Source organism: Spermophilus citellus (assembly GCF_964194105.1).
Source record: "Spermophilus citellus genome assembly, chromosome: 4".
NCBI lineage: Eukaryota > Metazoa > Chordata > Mammalia > Rodentia > Sciuridae > Spermophilus > Spermophilus citellus.
Window position 1 is genome coordinate 202,500,910 of NC_138185.1, and position 17,304 is coordinate 202,518,213.

A 17,304-nucleotide genomic window follows, 5' to 3' on the forward strand; every position below is an offset into this window, starting at 1 on the left:
CTGTATCACTAATGTTTCCTGAACACTTACAAACTGAACATATTGCAAGACTCAGGATACGAAGGGAATAAGACACGGCTCTTGCTCGTAAGGATCTTATTTGCAATTTTCCTCTGAAGAAAATTTCCCAAATCCGTGGCAGTTTCTTATCAGAACTGCTGACCATCCCCCATCGGGGTTCAAGCCTCATCCAGGAGAGAGGCATCATTCTCCATATTGATCTTCATCAGCCAACTGGGTCCCATTTTGAACAACAGGATTGTGACAAGGCACAACCTCAGGGAGCATTATTCACAGAGATGAATGACACTTTCAGAAATTGAGCTGTGTACACCCTGTGCTGCTGTGCATGGTGGCCCTGAGAACCCAAACAGGACCCGTCAATACTCCTGTTGACAGTCACATGCGCAGCCGTTAACAGTTTACAAGGAATTTCACCTACATTCTCTCAGTTGAACTGAGAAATTCTATTTTGGTCCCCAAAATGCAGTCTCTCTCCACTGCCCTTCACCTTGTGGGACTCTCTGTTGGTTGCATGAGCTCCCTGGAGCCCCCTTTCTGATGGTGACAGCTGACTGAACTGGCGACAATTACCAAGCATTCTCAGCCCCAAGCTTCCTCCCACCCTGTAGCACTTACCTGGAATTAGCAGCAGTCACTGCTCAGCAGAGGTGACTGTGCTGATATTAGGAACACACTCCTGGTTTGTCTTTTCAGCCCAGAAATCCTGTCATGAGGAGAAGTGATAATAGCATGTTATTAAGTTCTTTCTGGGTAATGTAATTCAGGAGTCAGGAGGCAGTTTGGTCATTTAGGTCTCTGAAAAGCTTAGAATAATTTTCAGTGTCATTATCGCCCATTTGAAAGAACCAGGCTCCCATATCTAAATCTATATCTGGCCAGTGTTGTGGGTGTATATATATAGATACACATGTACTCTGAGACACGCATGTGTGAAACGTGTGTGCACACACCTGTGTGCATAAGCACAGGGCTGTGGGCAGGTGCGTATATAAACCACCACAAGCTCCAACTTATTTAGAGATCTCTACGTGTTAACATCACGGCTTCTGTAACCCAGGTTTTCAGAAATTAAGTTTTATGTCTGGCCTCTGCCATGACCCACTGTGAAGTCTCCATCTCTGCTTCCCATTATGGTAATTATTATGCCCAAAGAAATAAGGGTCCTGGTCACAAGCACACGTCCCAGGTGTTCAGTGCCAACCTGTGGGGGTAGAATTCCGGTCACCCTGTCCTCTCCCTAGTTCCCCTTTTCCAAGTCCCTAGTTCCTAGGAACCTGAGAGCTCCTGGTTCTATCAGAAGAAGCCTGTCTAGTAGGCACCAACTGTTTCCTTTCCCCTGTGTCAGGAGAGGTGCCTGGCGTTCACTGAGCTCCCTTGTTAATGGTCTTGGTGTTTTGATTGTAGATGGTGGGATTTCCAAGCTGGAAGGAACGTGTGTGCTCATGTGAGCCCACTCCCCCTTTACACATGAAGAAAGGATGTCCCCAGTGGTCAGTAACACACTCCAGATTTCCCGAGAGTTAGAGTGAGGCCGCAGTGAGACGCCAGGCCTCCGGATCCTTCCCCCAGGGCTCTGTTCCTTAACCTGTTCCGGCCCTTGGAAGGTGGCTCTTCCTCACCCCAAGCATGCTCTTCCTGTGTTTCCTGGTGAGCACGGAGCTGGGCCACCACCTGGACCTGGAGTAACCCTGACATTGTCCTCATCGACTCTGGAAGTAACTGCAGCACAGTGGTAAGAGCTCAAAGACCAAACCCTGGCTTCTGGCCCCAACTGGGCCAGACCACCTTGTGCAGCTTCTTTGAACTCTCCGGGCACCTTTGGTCATCTGCAGATTAGAAATAGCAGCAATTTTAACTCCTGGGGTTGTTGTGAGGCTCGATTATAAATGAAGATGTCCGAGGTCCCTGGTGTACTTTACACTCATCCTCCTCTGCTGGGCGGTGTTCTCATCTTGTCCCCACTTGACCTCTCCACTTGTGCTCTCTGGAATCTTCCCCTCCAGTTTAGACACAGACTTTTGACCCTGCCCACAGAGTGGGTGTTTCCCATCTGTAGTCGTACCTCCTCCCCCCAGGTAATTTCACTCACTCCCCTGACTCCCAAGCCTGCATCTCCTGCTCTGTTTCCATGAATGGCCTCCCAGGGAGGAATTAGCTTTATTCGTTCACTTATTCACCTGAGTATTTACTGAGTATCCATCCTGTGCCAAACCCTGCCCTGGGTAGTCGGGATTTATCCATGACCAAGACGGCCTCCAATCCTTGTTCTTGTGGAGTTGATGATCTTAGTGGAGGAAACAGAATCTCAAATAGAGACAAATGCATGGGAAAACATCAGCAAAGGAAGACTGGGAGTTCTGGAGTGAAGGTGGAAGTTGTTATTTTCAATGAGAAAGGCCACAGGGATGCGATGACATGTGAACACAAAGTAGGTGAGGGAGCCCTTGGCATTCCAGGCAGAGGAGGCAGCAAGGACAAAAGCCTGCAGGCTGGGATGTTCTTGGTGCCTGCCTCCCGGGAGGCTGGAGGGCTGGAACAGAGTGTAGGAAAGGCCAAGAGATAGCATGAGGTCACAGAAGTGCTAGGTATGGGGAAGGGCAGATCCTATGGTGCTCTGTGGGCGACTACGTACCACAATATGGACTCCAGTGGAGGACGTTGGTGGGACACATCACATAAGTGACATGATATGACTCACGATTTAAGGGAGTCATTCAAAGTCTATGCTAAGAGTAGATTTAGGGGACAAGAATGGAAGGAGTGAGATCTGTTGGAGGCCTCTACAATAAGTCTAGGATCATGGAAGGACTGTGGATACCATGTTATGGATGAGCTGTGAAGGTAGAGAGAATAGAGGGCTGGGGGTTGGATGATGGGGTGGTGAGGAGAGAGAGGAGTCAGAGATGACTGCCAGGTAGGTGGCCCGGGCAATGGGTGAGGAGGGTGTGATCTAGAGTAGAGTGTGTGGGTGAGACATTTTACATTTTCATGGGAGGGAGGAGTCAGGAGTTTGATTTGGACGTGGTTAGTCTGAGATGACTTGTAAACATTCAAATGGCGATTCTGAGTAGGAAAGAAATCGGAGTTGGAGATAGAAATATGGAACCCTCAGTGAAGAAATGATTGAAAGCCAGGAGACTGGACCAGCTCATGTGTGAGTGGAGATGGACAGAGAAGCCCTGAGAACTGAGGCCTGGGGTGGCCCAACACTAAGAAGCAGTGGAGATGAGCTGGAACACACCAAAGGATGGGTGAGGAAGGTTCTGGAAGCCAAGGACAGCAAGGGTCTCAAACAAGAGCGATGGCCATTTTTGTTCAATTTTGCTAATAGTATAAATGGAAAACAGAATCGAAGATTGATCATTGGATTTGGCAGTGTGGAGGTCTTTGGTGACCAGTATGATTAGGAGGTTGGGCTCTGAGCCTTGGGGTTGTGGTTGTGTGACAAAGTAAGCTAGAGGCAGGATGCACAGGAAAGGAAATTCAAGTGACTTCTAAATATAGGAAAAGATGCTTGCCTTCAGTCATAATCAAAGAAATGCAAAATAAAACTGCATTTGTGTACCTTTGTAAACCAACCAGATTGGCTGCAAGTCAAAAACCTTAATAATCCACTATGTGGCTCAGGATGTGAGGGAATAGGCACTCCTCAGTTTTGCTAATGAGAGTGTAACTGTTGCAAAATTTACAGAAGAATGTATCAGAATCCAATTCAGAAAATTCAGAAAAAAAAATTCAGAAAAATCAGAAGTCTTAGTAGATATTTCAAACAGAAAGGGATATAATACAGGGAATTGGGTGATGGTAAATATCTCGGAAGGACTGGAGGAACTAAAGTCAGAATTATGCCATTTTTTCTTTTTTTTTTTGGAGGGTCTGTGTTATTCACACAATCACAGGCTGTGATCAATTGGTCTGGACAGCTGTTGCTGCCACTCAGAAACTAGGAAGCCACAGCTAAAGTCATAGGTAGTTGCCTTGTACTCTGGAGCCACAGTGGCCAAAGCCTGCCTGTGGATGGCCACCAGAACCAGAGTAAGAATGGCTTCTGCTCTCTTCAGTCTGTCACATACCATGTGACATCTCCTTGGTGGAAACTAATTGCATGCAGATCTGGGAAGGAAGTCTGGGAAATATAGTTCCCAAGCCTCTAGCTCTGTGATGTATATGGGATTTCCCTGTGGGATAGTGGGATAGTACAGAAGGGGATAAAAGCGGGTATTGGGTGCCAGTAGACAGTAGCTAGTATAGCCTTGCCCTGTGACTTCTCAGCTTCAACACATACCCTTTTGGACTGTATTTAAATTTCCAACAGCAGCAACAACAACATGCTCTTGTCCAAGACAAACTGTGGTGACATAAAATAACAGAAACAGAAAGGGTTTTGAAAGAGGAGAGATGCCAAGTCCCATCAGGCACCGAGTCCATCTTTGGCTGATAATTCTTTATTTTCTAGGTGCGTGGTGTTCTAATCTCATTTGATGTTCTGAACACTAAATTGTAATAGTAACAACCACTAACACTCCTTGTATAATGTAAAAGGAGAAAGAGGAGAGAGATACATAACATATGAAGGGAAAATAGAGGCATATTTGCTACATTTTTGCAGCCAGCCTTTGGTGATTATTCTAACTTCTTTCTGCATCCCTTAGCATTCGGCTGTTTGGGCTTCTCTTCCTGGTAGAATAACCCAAACCTTCCTTCTTAAAGAATATGATCTCTTGACAGTTCATCCCATAATAGGTAACTGTAATTTTTCAATGAACTTTTACTAATAGTCATAGAAATGTGTTTTAATCAGAGTTCTCTAAAGAAACAGTGCTCATTCTCTCTCTCTCTCTCTCTCTCTCTCTCTCTCAGAATATGAATTTTTATTATCCAAAATGCTGAGGACCAGAAGTGTTTCCGATTTCAGAGTTATTTTGGATTTTGGAATACCAGCATTGACTTTCGTGGTTGAACACCCCTAATCCATAAATTCTAAACCCCAAATGCTCAGATGTTTGAGACTTTTGAGTATCATGCAGGCACTCAAAGTTTTGGATTTTGGATCTTCAAGCTATGAGATAGATAGATGGAGAGAGAGGGAGGTAGAGGGAGATTTATAGTGAGGAATTGGCTCATGCAGTTGTGGAGGCTGAGAAGTTCCATGATCTGCCATCTGTAAGTTGGAGTCCTGGGAAAGCCAGTGCTATAATTCAGTCCAAGTCCAAGGGCCTGAGAACCAGGGCAGCTGACGGGATAAATCTCAGTTCAAGGGCACAAGAAGACCAATTTACCAGTTCAAAGCCGGCAGAAAGCACAAAGAGGAAAATTCCTTTGTCCTCCTTTGTGTTCTATTCAGGCCGTAGACAGTTTGCGTGAGGCTCACTCCTGTCGGGGAGAATAATCTATTTTACTGAGCCTAGCATTTAAAATGCTAACGTCATTGGGAAACATCCTTACAGTCATACCCAGACAGAGTGTTTAGTTTAGGCACTTCCTGGTGCAGCTGACAAATAAATTAACCCGTACAAGGTACTAGCAGGCATCCTAGAGCATTCTCTGGGTTCTAGATGCACATCTCTCAGGTCCCCACTGAACAGCATTGGTTTAACTTTCCCTTGGCAATCAAGGCCAGTCAAAATTGAATTCTTCAAATGACCTAAGGAGGTTGGAAAAGGACTCCAAGCTCCAGATGAGAATGATTGGCCACATCTTGATTTCAGGTTTGTGATATCCCAGAGGACCTGGCAACTTCATGCCTGGCTTCTGACCTACAGAACTGTGTGCTAATGTAGGCATTTGTTTTGAGCCACCAAGTAGGTAGGGATTTGTTGTACGGTGATAGAAAGTGAATACACATTCAGAGTTCAGAAAGCTATAGAAACCTGGTCTCAAAATTAATATCGCTACTAGTGAGACGACTAGGCGTTACGTGTCTGCTGGTGTGATATGAAGCCTGACAGGAAGTTCACAGCATCACTGTAAAGCATTTTGCTCAATTGTGTTAAATACTAGTCAAGCCAAGCTTTCAGATTACGTGACTATAGGCATTGATCAAAACACAATTACAAACTAAAAAAGGATGACATTTACTGTATATAAATCATGCCTCAATAAATCTGGCTTTTTTAAAAAAACAAGGCTTTAGATCTACCTCAGTTTTCAGAAAATACTAGGGACCCTTAAGTGACAGCATGGGAAAACAGACATATTTAGAATGTGGGACTTCCACGTGACAGCTGGCCTGATCTCTTCTAAGAGTGAATGTCATGGGAAAGAAAATGACAAGGGGGATTGTCCTAGATCAGACCAGACTTAGGAGACATAATAAGCAAATTCCTGCCATGAACCCCATTGGATTCTGGCTTCAAAGAAACAGCTATATTTTTAGGACAATTATATAAATTTGAGTGTGAAGTGAATTTTATACGATATTAGGGATTTTTGCTATTTTTGTTAGGTGCAGTGTTAATTGGAGAAATCTCCCTACTATTTTGGAGGTACAGGTTGAACAGAGGCAGTGTCGTGATGTTTTAAATTACCGTGAAATCATTCAGTTATAAGGCAAAAATGGCAAAATATTAACCACGGTTAAAACTAGGTGGGTGGTATGTGGGTGTTCTTTGTGTTGATTTCTCTTCTTTCCTGCATGTTTCAAATTAAATTGAAATTCCAATGATACAAACAAACAAAAGACAGGAGAAGGCTGCTGCTGGACCTGCATAGCTAATCTGGAGCCCACAGCTCCAGAGTGCGTAATGAACCAGGGAATATAGAGCCCAACAGCTACTGCAGAAGCTCACATCTGCTAAAACCAGACTCCGCCGCGGCCAGAGGAGAGCTTCTGCCTCCCTTCCACTTTCCAAACCAGGCATGCACAATCAGAGGGACTGTAGCCAGAACGCTGCTGGCCAGAGCGTCATTTACCATGAGGGTAATGGACCTTAAGCCACCAGCCCCTCACTTACCTCTGGATACTTCTCCCATGGTCCTGGGAGGACCCTCACAAAGTGTCCCCTGATCATCTGCTTTTGTAACCTCCCCCCCTTTTTTTTTTCTGTAAAAGTAAAATACGTCACTTGCAAATAGTTAAGATTGTTCTTTGCCCTCTTAACTTTACCTGGCTCATACCTTCCTTTATGGATGATATTGGGAATTTTGGGGACCCAGCCAAGAGGAAGTTAAGCTGGGATGCATTTGGCTGGTATTCAGAGGGATAGTTTCTGTCATTTGCAGTCATTGGCCAATCCTGTTGTAGGAGTGCTTTCCATGAGTACCCCTACTGCTCATGGTGGCTTTATGACACAGGTGCAGGGACAGGAGTCATGGCACCATAAACACACATCCTATGTCCAGCATCAGAGGTGATTTGGTCATGGAAGAGGAGATGAGGTGAAAGTGAACAAACCAGAAGCGAGGCTGTATGACATTCCTCCCTCTATCTGTTGTGGAAAATTATAAGTAGGGAATTTGGAACCCCTTAATATTCTATCAGGAATATACTCCATTATTTAGCCTAGACTTGAATAAATACACCTGTTTTTTTAAAATGGGCACCATGAATTTTAGAATTTAATAGAATTCCTAGATTTGTAAGACACAAACCTTCAGTAGGGTGACTAATAGTATGTCTCCATGTTTTATAATACTGATGCAACTATCTTACTTAAAATAAGTTTTAATGAGCTATGCTAGAGGAAAATTTAATTTTCTTTGATTTATTCACATATATATGAAATATAGATGTATATATATACACACACACATATACATATGCAATATATATATATATATATATATATATATATATATATATATACACACACACACACACACCCATACATGTGTGGTCAGGGTTCTTCATTGCAACAAAAGATGGGAAACAATCTATATGATCCGCAGTGGGAACTGGTTAAATAAGTTATGTACATCTATAGTGAAATAGTAGACACCACACATCAGCAGGAAGCTTGTTATAGCAATTAAATTTTCTTTGGCATATATCATTAAGAGAAAAAAAAGTAAGTGAAGATCGGTGTGAACACTGTGCTTTTATTTGTCTGAACAGATACATGTTCTTGTGTATGCATAATACATCTCTGGGAGGACCCCCAGGAATTTAGTACTATTAGTTGTCTTTGGGGGCAACCGTTTGACTGAGCACAGGACTGGGAGGGGACTTATCATTGTATTCATTTTGAATAATCATGGGAATTTTTAGTCTATTTAAAAATAAACAAAATTAAAATAAAAACGAGAACAGCCTTACATTTAATATCTATAGAAAATAATGTGCTATTTGCTTAATAAAAAAGAAGCTCTTTTTAGGTTAAAGAATAAATAAGTAAAAATCCCTCAAGTCACCCATAAGTAGGATGCCGTGTCTGGCTTGCCCAGGGTGGTCTCAGTTTGTGCTTCTCACTCTGTCAGGTGTAACTGTCACTTCATTATTCTCAACTGTCCATCGACCTTACCTATAAAGTACCCCCACACCCATAAGAAGTCCCCCCTAGTCAGAGATGACTGAACACTGACTGCTTGCCACATGAAGGAGCTGGCTTGAGTTAGGACCTTGTGTAAAAAAAACCTGTGTTTTTAATAATCAGTGGATGTCAGGGAGGTGGGCAGTGATCCTGACAAGAGAGTCACTGGGAACTGAAGCGAGCCAAAGGAGCACTAATTTCACCTGTCCCACCTCATGTCCATGCTGGGTGTGACTTATTGGAGGAATGGTGGGTGACTGTCCTCTGAATGTGCTTCTTTCTCCCTCTCTCTTGCTGTATAACACATGCATGGGTGTTGCGTGCACACACATCACGACTCAGTTCTGTAGAACTCTGCACGTCACGTTTGTATTCTGTCTCCCACTCCTGACTTGGTGCTCCTGTCTGATTTCTCCTGTGACCCAGCACACAGTCCGACTTACTAAATGTTTCCTGAATGGACAAATGAACGCCATGGAGACCTGGGCTGCTGTCTGGCACTCTCTTGCTAACAGAACCTGGTTGTGGAGAACATCATCATCTTTGATACCATACCCTGTATGAAGGCAGGGAATGGATTGCTTGAATCAACATTGTAACCCTCAGATTTTGTAAGGGCTAATAAATATCAGTTCCAGAAATGAATGAATGCATAGTTTTTGCAGCAACCACCTGAGGACTGGTTATTGATACCGGTTATTCCCATTGCTGGTCTATTTCCTGCATGAGACAGAAGAATTCTCTTCGATAAAGACAGGGAGAGCCTTGCACTGTGGGGGCATTCTGTGAATTTGGCAAGTGCCCTCTGTCCCCGTGGTTTTGTTAGAGTCTCCCTTCCAGCTGCTGCATTCACAAGGGATGATGTTCCCATGCTGGGGACTATTCCCTCGTGGGGACACTCAGATTTTGATAAAGTCCAAAAAAAAATCGGGAGAAAGTAAATGCTATAGAAATCCCTGAGTGCCACAGCTATTTATACACCAGTCGTCGTGACTCTCTTGCATTGTACCACAGTGAAATGGGGCTTGGAGTTGCTGCCATGCCACCCTCTCTCTTCTGCTCAGGAACGCATATCAAGTTCAAGTGACTGTGATGCTGCTTTGTAGCTAGCTTACAGGTTTAATGCTTTTCATTGTGAGTAACAAATAACCTTATGACCGATTAAGATGCTCTACGGTAGAGAATCAACCACTTCTTTGGTTTAGTATGGCTTTTTCTGGATCACTTTGAAATGGTACATGCTCTTGGAGGTTAACAAACACATCACAACATCCATTTCTCTATATAAGGATGGAATGATGTCTGGTATGATATGGAGAGGAGAGGAGAGGAGAGGAGAGGGAAACAGAGCAAGAAGGAAGGGGAGGTGGGAAGCAGAGTAGGGTTATAAAGGGGAAGAGGCTTGATTTCAGTGATTTCACTTACTAAGGTGGATCAACTTGGCCAAATCACTTGACCTTATATAGCCTCAGCTTCCTCATCAAAGTAAATGGGGCTCACAATAAAAGTTGCTATTTATAGGATTGTTGTATTAAAAACCATTATAAGCCTGGTGTGGTGGTGCATGCCTCTAATCTCAGCTACGATGGAGGCTGAGGCAGGAGATCACAGGTTTGAGGCCAGCCTGGGCAACTAAGTCTCAAAATAAAATAAAATGTCAGGAGACGCAGCTCACTAGTAGAGCACACATGAGTATGTGGGAGACCCTAGGTTAATCCCCAGCTCCATAGCAAATAAGCAAACAAATAAATGATATGTAATACAATGTTTAACGGAGGCCCTGGATCATAATAAAGGCTTCAGTGAATGTGAACTATCATTGTTCTGTGTGTTTGCTTTTTTTTTTCTCAACACAATACACTGAAGAGCAGGTATAAAAAGACTTTAGTTCAGACACATCCCAGTCAGCATTGATAATCTGTCATTTCTCCTGGGATGAGGCTTTTCCCTGGGCCCAAAACAAGATGAATGGGCAAAGCCTAGTAGAGTGTCAATCAGGGAGACTTGCCTTTGCTTTTCAAGTCACATCCAGGATGCACCAAGGATCCTGGGTGCACTGAGCTTCCTTGAAGAGTACTGATCAGGTAGGAATAGGGTGAGAGTTCAGCTCAGAGGGGTTGTTGGAATCCAGAGCAAGAGTTGTAGAGGGCAGGAGTCTAGAGCAGACTTTTGGTGGAGAAAGGCAGGAGGAGATGTTGGGATACAAAGGAAGGATGGAAGTACCCTACACATCACTGATTGCTGATCCACAGTCTGAAGACTGTGCAGCTGTGTATAGTTGAGGAGGGGCATGGGAAGCTGGGTCCTTAGCCTGGTCTTAGTCAGCGTGGGCTGCTATAACAAAGAACCAAACATTAATTTCTCATGGTTCTGAAGGCTGGGAAGTTCAAGGTCAGGGTGCCAGCATGATCAGGTTTTGATGAGGGCCCACTTTCAGGAGGTGGACAGTGCCTTTTCCTGTAGCCTCAAATGTGTAAAGAAAGCTAGCTAGCTCTCTAGGACCTATTCTTGCAAGGGCACTAATTTCATTTGTCAGTGATTCACCCTTATGACCTCCCCAAGGACCCACCTCCAATAACCATAGCATTCAGACCAGGACTTTAACACATCTATTTAGTCCACTGCAAGTCTAGAAGTGGCCAGATTAATAAGCAATGAGCAATAAGCTCAGAGTTTGAAGGTTTGTCATTAATCCTAGAACCTTGGCTAGACCAAGGGACCTCTTTGAGTCTTGGTTTGCTCACCTGTGCTAATAAGAGTAGAGATGGTGTCTGAAGTCCCTTCCATCTCTGACATCCTGTGGCTGGGAGAGAGATAGTAAAGGAGAGGAAATGCTGGTTTTGTTGAAATGCTGGGTCTAGTCATCTTTATGTCACTGTAACTAAATACCTGAGTTAATCAACTTATAAAGAGAAAAGGTGTTTTTTTTTGGGGGGGGGGCTCACTGTTTTGAAATTCCAGTACATGATCAGTTGGCCCTGTTGCTTTTGGCCTGTGGCAGTTCACCATGGCAGGAGTGGCTGGCAGAGCAGAGCTGCTCACTTCATGCCCAAGAAGCAACAGAGAGAAAAAGGAAGGGACCAGCATCCCACAGTCCCCTTTGGGCGCATGCCTCCAATGGCCTAAGGACCTCTCATCATACCCACCTCTTAGAGGTTCTACCACCTCCCCGCAGCACCACCCTGGAGACCGAGCTTGTAACACACGGACCCCTGGGGACATTAAAGATCCAAACTGTACGCCTGCATTTTCTGCATCTCACTGTTTCTCTCCTGTGCCACTCTCTCCAGCACCCAGGGACATTTTTGAGACTACCAGATGGTCTCAGGATTCCAAAGTATGTGGTTGTTTTGGCCATAGTAGTATAAGGTACGGGTCACTGTAAAATTTTTCTCCTTGTCCCTCTGTGAGGGACATTTTCTCTCTTAACTTGTGCCCATGACAGCGGTGCGCTCAGCTACTCAGTCCTTCATTTAGGTATTGATGCACCTGGGAAGTGTTTTCGGAGCCCCAGCCAGGTGCAGTCATGCCCAGCAGCTAAGGGTAGAGGGAATGAAGCTGAGCCTCGTGCTTTTGAAGTGAGCAGGTAGAGGTAGAGGAGCCAAAGCTGGCCACAGGTGCAAAACAAACTCTGGTAACAGGTGAGAAAGGTCAGGGGGTGGGGGGAGCAGGGTGGGGGAGGGGCAGGGCCTATAAGAACACTGTGAGGATGAAGTTTTTAAGCTGAGACTTACCTGCACTAGATAGGAGTGAGGTGCCAGGGGAAGGAGGGGAATGGGGTGTGGGGGAAGGAATGTCCATTCCAAGAGGACACAGAATTTTTTTTCCTTACTCTTGTTTGCTGCTGTATCTCTGAGTCTCAAACACTAGCCCTCAATGACTAGCTGTTGAATGAAAGAGTAAGTCATACAGATGACATCCCTGTGCCCTGAAAGAAGCAGAAAGAAAGCCAATGTCCCTGCTGGGTCATCTTTCAGAGGCTCCAAGCAGAAAGAGTAGACATGGGGAGGTCTGGCAGGAGCCTGGCCTAGTTTGGATTTCCCCAAAAGCAGACACTAGGACAAGGACAGGGATGTAGGTCATTGTTATCTGGGAAGCACAAATGGGGGAGGTTGGGACATGAGTAGAGAGAGAAGCCAATATAGGGTGGATTCCTGGGTGGGTCAGTATGGTGGGTAATTCAGACTGAATTCCCCCTGTAGAGCACAGCCCTCCTGAGGGAAGAGGACACAGTGGTCATCTATTGACTCTTGATGGTTGGGGAGTGTTCTCGGGCTCTTAAATCCTTCACATGTGTGGCTGCCCTGCTCCGGGGCTGAGCAAGCTACTGTGGGGCTGGAGAAAGCCCTCAGGAAGAGGAGCCATCAGAGATGGGGAGCTGCCTGGGGTCTCCGCAGTGCTCACCCCTGGCTGCAGGTGAGTCCTGAGGAGACCCAGGGGCATCTGGGGTGGGCATCTGCAGGGACTGCCAGGTGCCAGGCCTGCATTAGTCCAAGGATGTGGGCCAACCCAGGAGGGCATGCGTGATCTTGGGTCAGGCAGAGCTCTTCAGCTGAGACTGCTGGTGCCACAGTGGCCACCAGTTTACTCTGAGTCCTCTGTAGGGCAGGTGCTGCTGTAGGTGCTGGAAGAGCAGCAACCAATGAGAAAGGTCCAGGTGAGGGAGTGGCAGGAAACAAATAGGAACATCAAACAAACATGCAGCATTCAGTGTGAGAAATGTAAAGCAGACAGACAGAGTTAGTAGAATGCTAACTGCATCAGGAGGTGGAGGGTGGGGTGAGACTGAGGGAGGCTTGGAAAACAAAAGCCACACCACTAAACTAGGGGCAGCCTTTTGCAAGAGGCAGGGGCAGCCTTCTCTCCCATGAGAAATCTGCCCTGGGACCCTCTGCTTTTGCGAGGACTCGCAGCCTGGGGTTTCAGAAGTTGGGACACGGTGCTAGGGACGGTAGCTGGAGGTGGGCACGTCCTCCTGCTGGCACTGCCACCTCGCACACGCAGTAGCTGGCACAGCCTCAGCTGCCTGACCATTAACCCCGGGAAGGGGGTGGACAGGCCGAGGCGCAGCGGGGCCCGGGCCACGGCGGAGGGGGCGGGGAGTGGTTGGTGTGAGTGAGTGTCCCCGTCGCCTGGGGAGTATGGCGCACGGTGTCCTCGGGGTTGCCGATCGTCCTAGTTGGGGAGGCGGGCGCAGCCTGGGCCTGGGCAGGGGCGCAGCGGCTGGTGGGCGGCGTCTCCCGGGAGCCGGCGGGGCTAGCGGGTCCCCAGCGGGAGCTCCTGCAGGTGGAGCTGGGTCACGGTCTCCTGCCTCGGGTTTAGCAAGCCAGCCAGCCAGCAAATCCCCCTCCACCCCAAAACAAAACCCAAACCCAAACTATGAGTCCGTTGGCTACCAGCCCTGCGGTTTCGGAAGGGGCCGGGTGGCTCCCGGTGACTGCAGACCGGAGGTGGCCGCGGGCCTGTGCGCAGACCCTTTGGGGGCCTGAGACATTCCTGAGCCCGGAATGGTGCGCACAATATGAAATACACACAGCAAGACCCACAAGGTGCCAGGAAGACGGCAAAAGCTCTGAGTTTGGCTTGGGTGGGGTGGAGGGATCTAAGCAGCTGGCAGAGGGATTCCTGGATCTTTTTAATATTGCTGGATTTAGCTAATAAAAGATCATACAACTGGTTAAATTTGAATTTTAGATAAATGATTTTTTTGTTTGGGTATAAGGATGTTCCTTTAATTGAGATGTATTTATACCTACTTATACTAAAATAATTGTTTATTGCAAATTCAATGAAAAGTAGTATGTCTCAAATAATGAATGGGATATACTTAGGCTAATAATCAGTCATTTATATGAAATCCATATTGAATCGGCATCCTCGATTTTACCCGGAAACCCTACGTGAGAGTCACTGCTCCCTCAGTCCCTGGTTCAGGGTAAGGAAGGGTAGGCAGATCCCTTAGGCCTTTCGGATTTCATTCCATTCCCAGAACCATGAGTGGTTGCTGCTTAGTCTGGCCCTGAAAGGTGCACAGCGTGTTGCCCGGGGAATGAGAACACCTGGGTCCCAGGACCTGCCCTTCCAACACTGAGTTGGGTACAGTGTCCTCTCTTTAAATGGGTGTGTTTGCAGGGACAAAGGCTGTCAGATGAATGTGTGTCTGGTGCAGGGACACCCAGCTTCTACACTTGCTTAAGGGGGCTGGGGTCCCAAACTCAGAGGGCTATGGTTCTGGGAGTTAAGGGATATGAAAGTAACCTCCTCTGGAGGGCACAAACCCAGGAGTGCATTTTACCAAATCTTGGCATGTTTTCCTTTCTCCCCCAACAGAGCATCTCTTCCTCAGCATTCACATCACAGAACTAGAGGAAAATCGTTTTCCACTTTCAAAAATTCAAATCCCTCTGACACAGGGGCTTGAACACAAGTACAACCAGAATCCCAAACTGAACCACGAACTACCTCCAAAATATGTTCTGAGTTTTGAATTTGCTTCTAAAAATCATCGTTGTGGTGAATCCATTCACTCTGGAACTAATCCAGATGTTTCTAAAACTGATCAACTGGAAGGAAGTAGGAATGTCAAAATAGTCTCTGAATTCAACCTGAGAAAAATTATTTGCAGTTGGAACTTTGCTTCAACTTGTTACCATGGGAATTGGGCCTGTGGTCTCGTGTGTCCAGTGGCCAGCCAGATGCTGAATTCACCCGCCTTTCTATTGATTTCTGAGTGAGGACCTCGCCAGGACCCATGGACATCTGTGACCAATTATGGATAGTTTCAGGTGGCATCATTAGGACATTAGCAGGTGGCAGTGGTCAGTGTGCATACAAATGAGAATGAGATGGAGGTGTCCTCCTTCAGAAAGGGAGAGGGGAGCTGGCAGCCAATGGCCAGGGCTGTTTTGTGTTGGTTTTATGGTCTTAACTGCTGGCAAAGACCCTTTCCGGCCGGGAGCTCTGCTTGAGAACCCAGAGAGCCGTGTTGGCCTCCTCTGCTCCTCAGAGTTGGCTGCTCATTAGGGATTCTGGTCAGGCAGGGATGTTTTCCCGTTAGCTCATTACAAACTCTACAAGGTCCCTGCTCCAGGTGGTGTCTGCTTTTCTCCTGCTGGGGATCACCATGAGCAGCTTGTTGGAGCCTTTGGTAACTCATTTGTTACAACATGTGATTCATAGCAGCAGGAGGACCCTGGGGTGGAGCAGGCAGAGGAGAGAGCGGAGAAGAGATGGAGGCAGAGTCCCCTTTGTGGAAGACCAGAAGGCATTGATGCCCAGGGCTATAGAGGGGCCAAACCCAGATCTTACTGGACACCCAGAGTCTTCTGAGAGCCTGGGCACAGCTATGTGTAAGGTGTGGACAGACATAGAATGAGTATAATTTGTTTCAATTAGGATCTCATTTTTGTGGTTATACAGGATGTGGAGTTATATTGGTCGTGTATTCATATATGATAGGAAATGATGTCTGATTCATTCATATTCCTATTCCCATTCCTTCTCCCTTCCCTTCATTCCCCTTTGCCTAATCCAATGAGCTTCTATTCTTCCCTTCCCCAACCTCCCTTGTTGTATGTTAACATCTGCATATCAGAGATAACACTTGGACTTTGGTTTTTCTGGGATTGGCTTGTTTCACTTAGCATGATATTTTCCAGCTCCATCCATTTACCTGCAAATGCCATCATTTCATTCTTCTTTATGGATGAGAATTAGTCCATTGTGTATATATACCACATTTTCTTTATCCATTCATCTGTTGAATTGAAGATGGTTGGTTCCATAACTTGGATATCGTGAATGGAGCTGCTGTAAACATTGATGTGGCTGCATCACTGTAGTTTGATGATTTTAAGTCCTTTGAGTATAAACCAAGGAGTGGGATAAATGGGTCAAATGGTGATTCCATTCCAAGTTTTCTGAGGAATCTCTATGCTGCTTTCTAGAGTGGTTTCCCCAATTTGCAGTCCCACCAGAAATGTATAAGTGGACCTCTTTCCCCACAACTTCACCAACATTGTTACTTGTAGTCTTGATAATTGCCATTCTGATTGGAGTGAGATGAAATCTCAGTATAGTTTTAATTTGCATTTCTTTAATTGCTAGTGATGTTGAATGAACTTTTTTTTTATATCTTTTGACCATTTGTATTTCTTCTTCTATAAAGTACCCATACAGTTCCTTTGCCTATTTATTAATTTGATTATTTTTTTGGTGGTTTTTTTTGAGTCCTTTGTATATCCTGGAGAATGCTCTGAGGTTCTGTTGGCAAAGATTTTCTCTTATTCCTAGGCTCTCTTCAAGTTCTTGATTGTTTCCTTTGCTGTAAAGAAGCTTTTTAGTTTGATACCATACCATTTCTTGATTCTTGATTTTATGTCTTGTGCTTTAGGAGTCTTGGTGAGGAATTGGGTTCCTAAGCTGATGTGATGAACTAGTAGGCACAGGGTCCCTGGTCTAATGCCTAGGTCCTTGATCTAGGTTTGAATTGATTTTTGTGTAGGGTGAGAGTTAGGGGTGCAATTTTATTCTACTCCTTATGGATTTCCAGTTTGCCAAGCACCCTTTGTTGAAGAGGCTATCTTTTCTCCAATGTATGTTTTCTGCGCCTTTGTCTAGTATTAGATCACTGTATTTATGTGGGTTTGTCTCTGTGTCTTCTGTCCCACTGGTCTACATATCTGTTTTGGTGGCAATAACCCACTTTTGTTACTGTAGCTCTGTAGTATAATTTAATGTCAGGTATTGTGATGCATCACTTTTCTTGCTAAGGGCTGCTTTGTCTATTCTGGTCCTCTTATTTTTCTAAGTG